Source organism: Vigna angularis, chromosome 3 (assembly GCF_016808095.1).
Source record: "Vigna angularis cultivar LongXiaoDou No.4 chromosome 3, ASM1680809v1, whole genome shotgun sequence".
Taxonomy (NCBI): Eukaryota; Viridiplantae; Streptophyta; class Magnoliopsida; order Fabales; family Fabaceae; genus Vigna; species Vigna angularis.
Genome location: NC_068972.1, coordinates 12886725 through 12899152, shown reverse-complemented (window position 1 = coordinate 12899152; position 12428 = coordinate 12886725). Strand labels below are relative to the sequence as shown.

At 28.9% G+C, this 12428-nt stretch overlaps 1 long non-coding RNA gene across 1 annotated transcript; it reads right to left on the bottom strand.

Annotated features, from left to right (window-relative positions):
- Nucleotides 1-945: 945 nt before the first annotated feature.
- Nucleotides 946-1714, bottom strand: LOC128195956 (uncharacterized). The gene is made up of 2 exons (XR_008247916.1): nt 1542-1714; nt 946-1434 (listed from the first exon to the last, which is right to left on the bottom strand). It is a non-coding gene; the product is annotated as an uncharacterized LOC128195956 (long non-coding RNA).
- Nucleotides 1715-12428: the final 10714 nt, after the last annotated feature.

The window sequence follows — 12428 nt, the reverse complement described above, 5'->3', positions numbered from 1 at the left end:
CTTTTTAGTTGGTTCCTTGCGGGCAAAAGCATGTAGAATGCACGCTACAAACTCAAAGATTAAATCTTAAACGGATACGCGTTGGCTCATTCACAAAGCATCTGTTAAAGGTTTGAGTTTGACAAATTTATTTTTCCAAGAAACTGGTAATACGCTGTCCCTGCTTTTACACAATCTAATGCTTGCTTTAGAACATTCTTTACTCATCAAATTCAAGTCCAGTTTCCGTACAAATATATGCTTAAGACTTATAAAGAATGGAATTATTCAATGTTTTTCTTTCTTATGTACCCTACCACAATGTATACGGCAAAGTAAATATCATTACCACCAGTAAGTGAGAACATAGAAAATGGATGAGGACATAATGTCATTACCACCAAATCTTCTACTCTAATTATTATTACTTTTAGTAACATTCATAAGTTCCAAATCTGAAACCTGAAGCAAGGTGTTGCTCAGCCTTCTTCACACTTAATTTTTAAAAGCGACAAAGTATCTACTCAACAAAAATAATGGAAATCCCTGATCGAATTTGATGGGAAACTGCATTCTTCTACTTATAAAGATTTTCATTAAGGTGCATCAGTTTGTAATGTACACTATTGAAGAAAATTTATGTATCTCATTTATGGCATTTGTTGTTTCTTGTTAAATACAGATATATATCAGCTATGGAAGTTATGATATAAAATCAGTTTAATAGCTATACATTGTCAATGTAATACTTTTTACAAGACAATAAACCAGAAATGATTGTTAATACAACTTTTAAGATAAACCATGAAAGTCTATAAACTGATTTGATTGAATGACAGAACAAAATTACTTATATGGTGATTGCACAACCCTGTTACCTCAGTTTAATTTGATTATTTTTACCTGTCAGTGAGAAAAACAAAAATCAAAATTTCTTTACTTTTTTATGTAAAAACAAGACTGGCATTTAAAAATAGTACATTAAATGTAATGTACTACTGGTTGTATTTTTTTAATCCATTGTGTATACAGTACTGAGTCCTACAGTATAAATGAAGTTATTGAATGTCATCTGCCTCGTAAATGAACTCAATTGCAGTGAGTAATTAAAATTTTTGACTGAGTGATGGTATTTACAATTGTTATATGGTCCCCTGAACAGGTACCTTCCTTGGCTTGTTTGTCCTCCATTTCAGGCCAACCCCACCCAGAAAGGGGAAAGGGCCAAAAAGGAAGGGTGAGAAAAAGACGTGGGATGGGTAAGTGACCTTAACTACATTGATAAAAGTCATATATATATGCAGTGTTCCAAGTCTTTTTAAGCTGCTTCCAAGCAATGCAAAAACTCCATAGGTGCCCTTTAACTTTCACAATTAAAATTTGAATAGTGGTACAACTGCTCTTTTTGTTCCTTCTTTATTGTTCTTTTCTCTTTAACTTGAACCTCCAAAGAACCTAAAGATACACATAGAACAAACGAAAGAAGAAATTAAATACACAAAAGAGAGCCCACCGTCTAAAAGACCAAAAAACAAAAGGAGAGAAGATGCTTATCTGCATACATATTTCACATGTATATTCAATGCATTCATTCATGTACCAATATCATTCACTCAAGTTAAACATAAACAACCTATAAGGTGCCTTGTTCTCATCATCTTAGCCACATTGCTTACAATTACAGGCATGCTTTTTAGAATGAAATTGTTTCCAGAATTTATAAAAAAACAGAAGAAACTATTGCATGAAAAAATAAGTCCAAACACTGAATGCAGTACATTTATAATAAGCAGAGTATTCTGAAGTTATGTGTGATATGCATTAAGTAGTGGAAAAATGATTTCCTTTTTCTGATAGCAGAATAACAAGAATGGTGTGTTAGGAGTCAGAAGTATTGTAGTGCAATCAATTGAAAGCACATAGTAAAGTGGCCTTCAACTTACCACACAAGGCCAACAGATTCGGCTCAAACTATCAAACTCCAACTCCATAATTCAGTGGACCCGCATTTGCAATTTCAAGTTGGGGAAAAAGACGTGAAGGTAACTTGAAAACTTGAAGCAAGCAGCATATAACACCTGCTACACTCCCATTATTATGGTCACTGACAAATGACATAATGTCCTCATAGTCCTCAAGTTAATCCCAAGTTGGGTTTGGTTAATAAATATGTACACTCACAAAGATCATACAAACTGAACCTTTGATCGTCACACGTGAGAAGATATTCTTTGCTGAGGTTAAAATCACTTGATTCAAACGGCTGGTTAAATCATCTAAGAAAAAACTGTAACTCTGATGGATTTGTAATTTTGTGGAATTTTTATCATCATCGCAGTGGGCCCCACCTGGAAAACCATTAAGTGGCTCACAGATTCATCATCAGCCATGACTCTTTCAGCCCATAATGTGTATAACATCATCATAGAACAGTTAAAATGTGCCATTATTTGAGCACACCTATAGCTCAAATCAAATCAATGGTACAAACTTAGTATCAAGCACTGTGTTTGGCTTTTGGCATGGGAAAACTCAACAACAAACAAGAGTAAATAGGATAAGTACTCACTCACACTGTAAAACACTCTTCCTGTTCAACATGATCTGAGTTTATGGTAAATTTTTTCATTTCTAGAATTATTATTTTAAAGCTCACATCAATGATAATATTTTACTAATTTTAATTAAACTCCAAGCAAACAAAAATCCCATAGATGGTTTTTTGGTGGGGAGGAACATGGTCTGAGGTATGGGGTCCGGAGCATCATGTCCTGTTTGGCCTTGCTTATCAAACACTTTGTGTCCTTATCAGTCATCATCTGCAGTTTTATTTTATTTATCTGCCTAGAAAAATTAATGTAGTTGAGACACCAACTTTTGTTGCAATTGATACAAACAAACACATATTTATTTATTATTTGAATAACCCACGATGAAGCGGCCATTAATCATGATGATAGGCCACACATTTGAATGTGGTGTGTTTAACATATTCACAGCAAAGAAAATAATCAAGCCGTAAGACGAGTTCAAACGTCTCGTAAGCAAGAAGATTGAGCAAGTACACTCACAATTATTGCCTCAGAGCCATTATATAATTCAGAAATCTATATCAGCAAGGAACCGTAATAACATAATAGTTAGATATATTGATAGATTGATAGATATAGACCGATAAGAAAGAGGATTTGAATTAATAAATGCTGTGTTTGGACAATAGCTGCTATATCCATATCAATTAGTGGAACTAACAAGGTCAAACAAAGCCCTCTTTATCATTTTATACACCACACTCTAACTCTCTCAGCAAAATCAAATATTACTTACTTGCAATCAACAAAAGTGGGTCCATTCTCATGTGGCACATTGCTTCAAATTATACAAACATGAGATTTCAAAAGGGTGACTTAGGTGAGCAAGATATACCAGTTGACTAGGTATACGGGTAAATACTAAATCATGGCATGGTAGGCCAACGATTGTGGTACTTTTGGGAGGTGTGGACAGTGACCACCATGTTTCACAATACCCTCTCTCTATGTAGATAAGTGCTTAAATATGGTGGATACCTATTCTCTAGTTTTCGCTTGCTTTGCTTCTGTTGGGTGGTCACCCACATTTTTGACTCACTACATCATTATGCTTTTATATTCCCAATTATTTGTCATGTATTTTGGAAATGTTCATCACTTTTTATTCTCGTGGGTTTGCTCTATAAAAGAGGGTAGCAATTGCGTTGTGTGGGGATGTATAATAAGAATGCATATCCAGCCAACAATAAATTTGGTTAGGATAAACTCTAACTCATGACTCTAATACTATGTTATAAGAAATAAGTTTTAAACATTACTCAATTTCACAAAATCGATTAGTAAGGTGAGATTTACCTTCACTTATATGATATGAAATTGTCTTATCGCTAGTCGATGTGAGATCTTCAACATTAACGTGTCGTTTGGTTTTTGTGAGACAGTGAAAGTCGCATGAATGAATTATTCTTAAATATGTGGCTTTTGATTTTTGGGAAAGATGTTAAATTTAAGGAAGTGGCAAATAAGTTTATTCTACATTGATTGATGGGAAATTCTACGAAAAATGTGAGGTAAAATCTTCTTGTTTACGTTGATTGATTCGAAATTCTATGAAAAATATGACATAAAATCTTTGTTTTAAATTACTAAAATTAATGTAGTTTATTACATAACTTAACAAATTTATCTTTCTTGTTGTCTATTGTACACAGATTCATCTCATATGGAAAATCCTTTTTCTTTTCTTTTGTTATACAATATTTCACTCTCTTTCATTTATATTTACAAAATCCACTTAGATGTTCTAAATATTTTTCCTTTTGTTACAACCTTTATTATACATTTTTTTTCTTTGTATTTTTTTAAATAATTACATTTAAGGAAACAAAAAAATTAATTTTGCATTAAATAAAATAGTCTTTGTTTACACACACTTCATTATTATTCATTTTCAATATTTGTATTTATTATTTATTTTTTCAAATGAGAATATCTCAATTAGAAGCTCATTAAATAATTGAAAATATCATTTTTAAAAAATATATATTATTTAATAATTTTTGCAACAATAAGAAAATAAATAATATATATATATATATATAATTATTGCGTAATGAAAGTAAAGATAAAATTTTCATATTTATTTGGTAATGAGAATAAAAAAAAATTTATAATTTAAAGATGATGACAAAATACTAAAATCCAGACCATTATGTTTTCTGATTATAATTGAATATACTATAAAAAAAACTGTGATATGGTTTTTAAATAGTTATAAATTGATTTATTTATATGAAACGGATACACGTGTGGTTACATTTTTGGCTTGTCAACACATTTTGAGGGATTTTTTATTTAGAAAAATGGAGAAAAATTAGATGTAATAAAGTATTAGTTTTCATAGTCTATTACTTAAGAAACAAATAATTAACTGATTAAAACTAATAAATCAATTACGAACTTATTTTTAATTAATAACTTTATAGATTTAAATTTTGTTCTAAAATTAGTGGTAGAATTAAATAATGTAGAACTAGTGATTATATTTAAACACCCGTATTATATTTGAAGAATATTATTTTTTCTATAAATGTTCGTGAGTATTGTCAAGATCTACTTATATGAGTTATGTCTCAAATAAAGAAAGGATACTAAAGCAAGTTAACATTTAATATGTATGAAAGTATTCTGCTGTTTTCTTTATAATTGGGATAAAATAATAATTTAATCTTCTTACATAAAGGACAGGAAGAGTATTGTACAAAGTTACCGTACCACTTGTTGAATAAACTAAAGACTGACCTCTGCTTTCATCAAAGACAATAAGAGAGAGAGAGAATGGTATTTTTTCCTTAAAAAAAAAAAAATAAGGATCTGTACAGAAAACATTTTCATACAAAAACAACGTTTTCTTACTCTTTTTGCTTTCTTTTTAACGGTGATGTTTAAGATTTTCTTATATACTATTGGAAATATAAGTATGAATCCAAATTATAAAAATAGAAAATAAACATTATATGAATATAAAAAATTTATTAACTATTATTTTAAAATTTTAGATTAATAATGATATTAATTTTTTATATAATTGAATTCAAATGTTATTGGTATTTATATATGTTTTTCTTGATCGATCCAACATATATATGATTTTCAAAATTATGTTATGAAATTCTTATAAAAAGATTTTATCAATAAAAATATCATTTTAATATAAATATTGTGAATATGAATTTTTAAGATTAAATAAATTTACTTATATTAGTGAATATTCTTTAACTTTAAAGTAATATTCATAACCCAATGCTAAAGTAATATTTTTAATGATAGAAACTCTAGTCAAACAAGTTTCATCGAGACTATTTATTACTTTTGAGAATATAAGTTTTGTTTCTTTACTGTGAGTCATGTTTATATATTATATAGCACAAATAAGGTTATATTGTGATAATTTTGAATACATGTTGAATGATTTAATAACTATATATTCAGATATAACTATAATACTAAGAAAATACATTTCATTCATTACAACGTATATTGTAGACTTTAAATTAGAATAGTCTGCCTTCTCAAAAATGGTCAAGGTCCAAGATTCTTTCTTTACTAAATAATGAATGCTAGTTAGTAAATGAGATTACTACTATTGTAGCATTTTCTCATATACAATCTAATTCGTAGCTTCCACCAAAATACAACACACAAATTGAAAGGGAAGTCCAGAAAAAAAAATTTATATATATATATATATATATATATATATATATATATATATATATATATATATATATATATATATATATATATATATATATTCACACACACACCGTAAACTTATGATTTTGTCCACATTTTTCATTTATGTTGTCAAGCTTATGTTTCTTTATCCTTTTATGGAATTCTCAAAAGAATCTAATATAGATTTTAAGAAAATTAAATGTATTTTAAATTTGATGTATCGTATGAAATATTAATCGAGTGGTCCATCCGCCATTGGTGAACCCGGTCAAAGGGTTTGAGTCGTAATTGGACCTACAAGGCTAATAAGCTACTTCAAACGGTAATTGGGTCAGCACTTAAGTTGTTACTGAGCCAATAATCCAGTGAATAATAAAATAATTCAAGATATCTATTTAAAGATATTTGATAAACCAAATCCAAAAATATTTCGTTGAAGATATTGATGAACAGGATTTTCAAGTAATCTGTTTATATCTTGTTTTGTTTATATTTTATTGGGATTTTATATGATCTATGAGGTAAATTATAAATACAAAGTCAGGGCCACAAGTCAGGGACGTTTTCACTTAAGCATTATACACTCTCCCTTTACTCTCCAAATATACAAACAGTGTCAGGCACTAATTATCTCATTAAGAGTAAACACTCTTCAACCACACACCTAACCACACACCTAACTTGAGCGTCAGAGTGCCTTTTGCAGGTACATCCTCCCTCGTCAAGAAGGAGACCGATCGATGTGTGCCAACACCGATCGACCAATAGCAGAAGTTTAAAGCGAGCGAGCGGCCCAGACACGTCAGCAGGTTAGTCTCTGAGTCCCGAAAATATTTGTAGAAACAAAATTGATACAAAATATTATTATTATTTTCACATGAATAACATAAACCAACAGAAGAGTTATATAAAAGAAAAAGTTCAAACAAGAAACCTCATGAATAGCATGTTATTTGTTTAGTAGAGTTCAGTGTTGACCACTGAAACAAAAAGATTATATATGAAATGAAAAATTGAACCAAAAGAATCAGTGGAAACTTTTAGAAGACTTAAACACTCATAAAATGTAAGGACTAAAATCATATTCAAACTATATAAATTTGATGTAGCAGTACCGTACGTTATCCCTTATGCATTATTTTTAAATATTAAAATTTGAAAATTCAAACCCTAAATCTGAGGTTGAATGAGTCAATGTTTTTTATGTATTAGTAGTGTCAGTTAAATGTTGTTAAATTGAAAGCTAAATGTTATAAAGTTATATATCTAAATTAAAACTGTTTACTGTTGAAGTAAGCAATAAATGTAGAATTAAGTATAAAGTATACATTTTTATATCATATTTTACATAAAAATATTTAATGTATATATATTTGATAATAATAATTTAATTTTTTTAATTGAACTCAATCTTTTATAATATTTAAAGTAAATATCAATTACCTAAGATTTTCTCGAGCTACACCGATATTAAATTATCCTGCTTTTATATTAAACGTGCTTCTTTTATAATTTAAAATACACTACATACTAAACTAAAAAGATCGTTGCAATGATAAATAAAAATGGAGTGTAAATATGATTTGAACAAAATCTACTTTAATATAATTTACTTTAATTTTTATTTATAAAGATAATTATTTCAAATCATTTTTACCTTTCTGTTTCGGTTATAGGGCAGAGTCACTAAACACCTTCACAATTTGTCCTTCGTTGTCCGGATTTGCTCCTTAGATCCTTGATCCGTCAAAGTTAGTAATAAATGCACAGTAATTGCCCCTGTCTACTTGTTACCTTTGACTTACATTTATAGTTTTCGAGCATGAGTCCAGGATTAGCGATGTTTTAATCTCGGTCTAATCCTGGTCCAGTATCCTTAAACATGATTTACCTTAATCTCCTTAATCATTATTTATTTACACTTATAAGGTCGGTTGTCTCGACCGATCAATTTGTCTTTTACTAGTCGTCCGATCATGTCTTTGTTGTGGACACTGACGATCGTCCAGTTATATGGTACACTTTAAGACTCTGTTTTTATGTTCATTATTCACTTATAATCTTGTATTATATATACTTCAAAATATTCTCTAAAAAGTTACAATAAAATAGAAATAAAATACACTTAAACAACCTTCTTGCTTTCGTTATGGTTATTTGTATGTTAACAATATTTGAAAAGTTAACAAAAATATATGAAATGTTAAATGGCAAAAACATAAAAACTAAATGAAAAGAAATCTCAAAAAGTGCTATATATAGTTTAAAGATATACATCAAATACTATTATTAGCACAAAATATTTTTTAACTAATTAAAAAAATTGAAGTTAACTAAAAGAAGTTTTCAAATATGTTCTAAAAAAAATAGAAGTATGAAAAGAATTTATAAATCATTAACTTTAACAGTATTTATCGTAAGAATCATGTGTTTCACATAACTATTAATTTCCTAAAATGTATTATTTTTATTTAAACGACGTAATGCATAAAAGTTAAAGTATGTAGTTATTTGATTGGTAGTAAAGAAAAATTATTGTGGTGCAGCGGCACTAAAAAAGCTAGGAATTAATTAAAAGTTTGGGGGTTTGTTTTGAGGCTTAACTAGAAAAATGTAGAAAATGAAGCATTAATTTATAGGCCTGCTTCAATGGTAATGTCTATATGGATAAAGACACGTAGCTACAGCAATTTGTTTCCTTTAGTTCTATAGGCCAATGCAACCCTATCATGGATTATAAGTAATTACTTATTATTATTACATTTAGTTGTTCTGAAAACACTGAATGAAAGTAATTTTTTACATTTTATCATGATTTCTTATACATCTCTAATTGAGTTTATTATAATAAAGAAAAATAATTTTCATTGAAGTATTGTGAAAGAAGATGATGGATAAAGTGTGGTTAATTTTGGATAGGTTAATGAAAAGTAGGTTATGTATCTAGGGAATAAGAATGAAGTACGAAAGAACAAAACTCATGTTGATCTTGGAAATTATGAAGGTAGGACCCTCTCAATGAAATTCTTTAAACTTCTCACCTAACAAAAGGGAGCAACTTTTTGTAAGTCACAAAAAAGCAAAGTCCTACTATAATTAAAGCATTTGCATCATCTACAAAGATAGATAATAACAATCCCGTGTAATGATGCCCTTTTTTTCAAAAGAAATTTGAATACACATCATCAAAAGAAGTTCACTAAAGCACCATCCATATTAAAGTTCTAACATGCAAATTTAAACCCCTATCTATTCTCTTTAATCACAAATACCACATCATTGTGTTTCCCTAATTGCATACCCTTTACCTTTTTACCATCCTAATATAAAAACAACACAAAAAATACTTTATTTTACCAATAAACAATCTCAATCACAAACTTAACAACAACTTTCATGTTTTCAGATAAAAACATTTTTTGTCTAAATTCATCAGCTTCCCACTTTCTTCTTCGTGAGAATCTTCCTTTCACTAATATTTTGTGTTTATTTGATCATGTAATTCGGTTTGAATTCTTAATGTAAAACTTTGACTGTCTAACTATAGTTTATAGATGTGAAAACAAATTCTATGAAGGTTGTAGGCCAATTATATTTAATTTTTTGTTCATGGCATGTATTTGGAAATATTTTATTATTTAATTTGATTAAGATCATATCGGATATAAGAATGGTAAAACCATTCTAGAATTTGTCATTAATTGAATGCAATGTAATAAATAATTCTTTCTTAGAATAAATTTTCTTAATAAATATTTATATAATTATGTCTTGTTTTTAACCATTGAGAAGAGAATTAAAATATCGCAGTAAGGTAGAAATATAGTGTAAGAGATGTGAGAGAGATGCTCTTATTGTAAATATTATGTATAAATGTTACTGGAATTACATTGCAATATATGAGTAGTTGAACTTTCTCATATTGAGGTTGAGTGTTATCAATTCTAATTTTTTATACTCCTACTTCTTGAATATTATTTGTGCTTTTATTTAGTAGTTTATGGTTTGATTTATGCTCAATGATAAATTGACAACTCATTTTAATTGGTTTGGGTTGAGTTGGAAGATTAGTCTCAAACTATAATCAAATAATCTCATTCTTGTTAAAGACTTCTATGTGATCTAGAGAGTGAGTTGGATAAAAGAGTAATGCACTCAAGGCAATAATTCGTTTTACAACAGGGAAAGTTCTTAAGTTCTAAGGTGTAAGAATGAGGCTAGATCTACATTAGAGTACTCATAGGACTTTGAATGATTTGTATAGTAAGTATACAAGATCAATAGTGGTGCACTAGAAGAGAATGAGATGAAATTCAATCATATCATCTACTCCACTCAATCTATATAATATATATTGTTATATTTTCATACAAAAAACCAACAAATTATCAATATCCTTGTTAAATCTCTCTAAATACCATAACACTCATTCAGGTGTACTACAACTGACTTGATGCACTTGCTTATAGGTCATACAAAAAGAATAACTCTTTTAAAACTTAATATTGAGCGATGTTGGAGCTTAAACCTAATGGACATAAAATTCTCAACCCAAGTTTATGCCATCAATAGTATCCTATAACAGTGAAAACTTGTATAATTGTGTTAGAGTCAAAAGGCTTAATCTAGTTAAGGAAATGCAGTCCAATTTTCAGATTGCAGTATAACTTAGATTGTTTGGTGTGAGAGTTACTTGGTCACCAATTTTTTATAATGTTATGATATTTTATGCGAATATAACAATTAATATTGATGAAATGAGTGAAATTCTATTAAGAATGAATTAATGTTGATTTGTATATTTTACATGTGTATTTGAGTAATACGTATTATGATGATTATGTTTTTTTTATGAGAAATGGATACGGATTATGAATATTGAATGAAAAAGGATTGGTCAAAAGGTTTTGTGTTTAGTGAGTTATTGAGTAATTTTTATATATCAAATTGTTCTATGTAAACACATTTTTTAAACTCAATGTAATATTTTTTAGGCTTAAATGCTTATTTCGTCCTCATGTTAAGATGTGAATTTCTGTTTAGTACCCGGTTTTAAAAATGAAGACATTGAGTCCCTATGTTATGAAAAGTGTATGAATAAGTCATGTCCGTTAAGTTGACAGCAACGATGTTAAGTCCATGCTGATGTGACCGTACTTTTTCTCTTATCTCTTCTGTTGTCCAGCTTGTTATCTCTCTTGTTCAGCTTTTTCTTTGATGATTTGTTGAACTTGTTCTTTCTTTGTGGACCTTATTCATATACTTTTCATAACATAGGGACCCAATGTCTTCATTTTTAAAACCAGGTACTAAACAGAAATTCACCTCTTAACATGGGGACGAATTAAGCATTTAAGCCTTATTTTTACTAGGAAAGAAGTAAAATTATCCTTGAATTATCAAATATATTTGTTAAGTGTTTCTGAATTTCCAAACTTATTGAATGAGTCATTCATTCGTTGAGAGAAATTTTTGTTTTTAAAATCCATTGAACTTTCTATGGTTTACTCGTTAAACTAGCCAAAATTTGTCAGATAGGCCTTTGAAACTGGACTCCTAGGTTTTGGGTCGTTAGGAAAGTAAATCACTTACCGAATAAAATTGTTTTCATAAAAAATTAGAGAACTTTGAGTAGTATGGTTCCTAAGCGAGTTTAGTCTTGTTGGGAAAATTTATTATGTTATGCTCCTAGTACCTAGTTGCTAGGCAAGCCAATTTTCTTGTTGATTGAAATTAATTTGATAAAAATTCAAAGAGAACAGAGAGACTTGGTCATTGCTCAGAGAATTAAGCAAGATTGTTGATATTAAGGAAATCTTATCGGAGACTAAAACCGATTGTAAGCTACATTTGAAGAATATTATAAACATCCTTGATATTTCACCTCAATTTGATCTATATACAGGTACTTGATGAAGATGGTTATCATAATTCCTTTGATAATGAAAAATGGAATGAACTAAATAAAAAATGATGGTCGCAAAAAGAGAGAAGTGAAATATTCTTTATTGGACATCAATATAGTTCTTTATGCTTCAAGTGAATGCACTTGATGATTGTTCCATAAGACTATAGCATAAACAACTTGAGTGAGAAAGACCTTGTTACAATTGTAAAACGAGTTACTTTCTGTTAGAGGTTTGTCTTTTGAAACTTGTTCCTATTGTCTTATTGGTATAA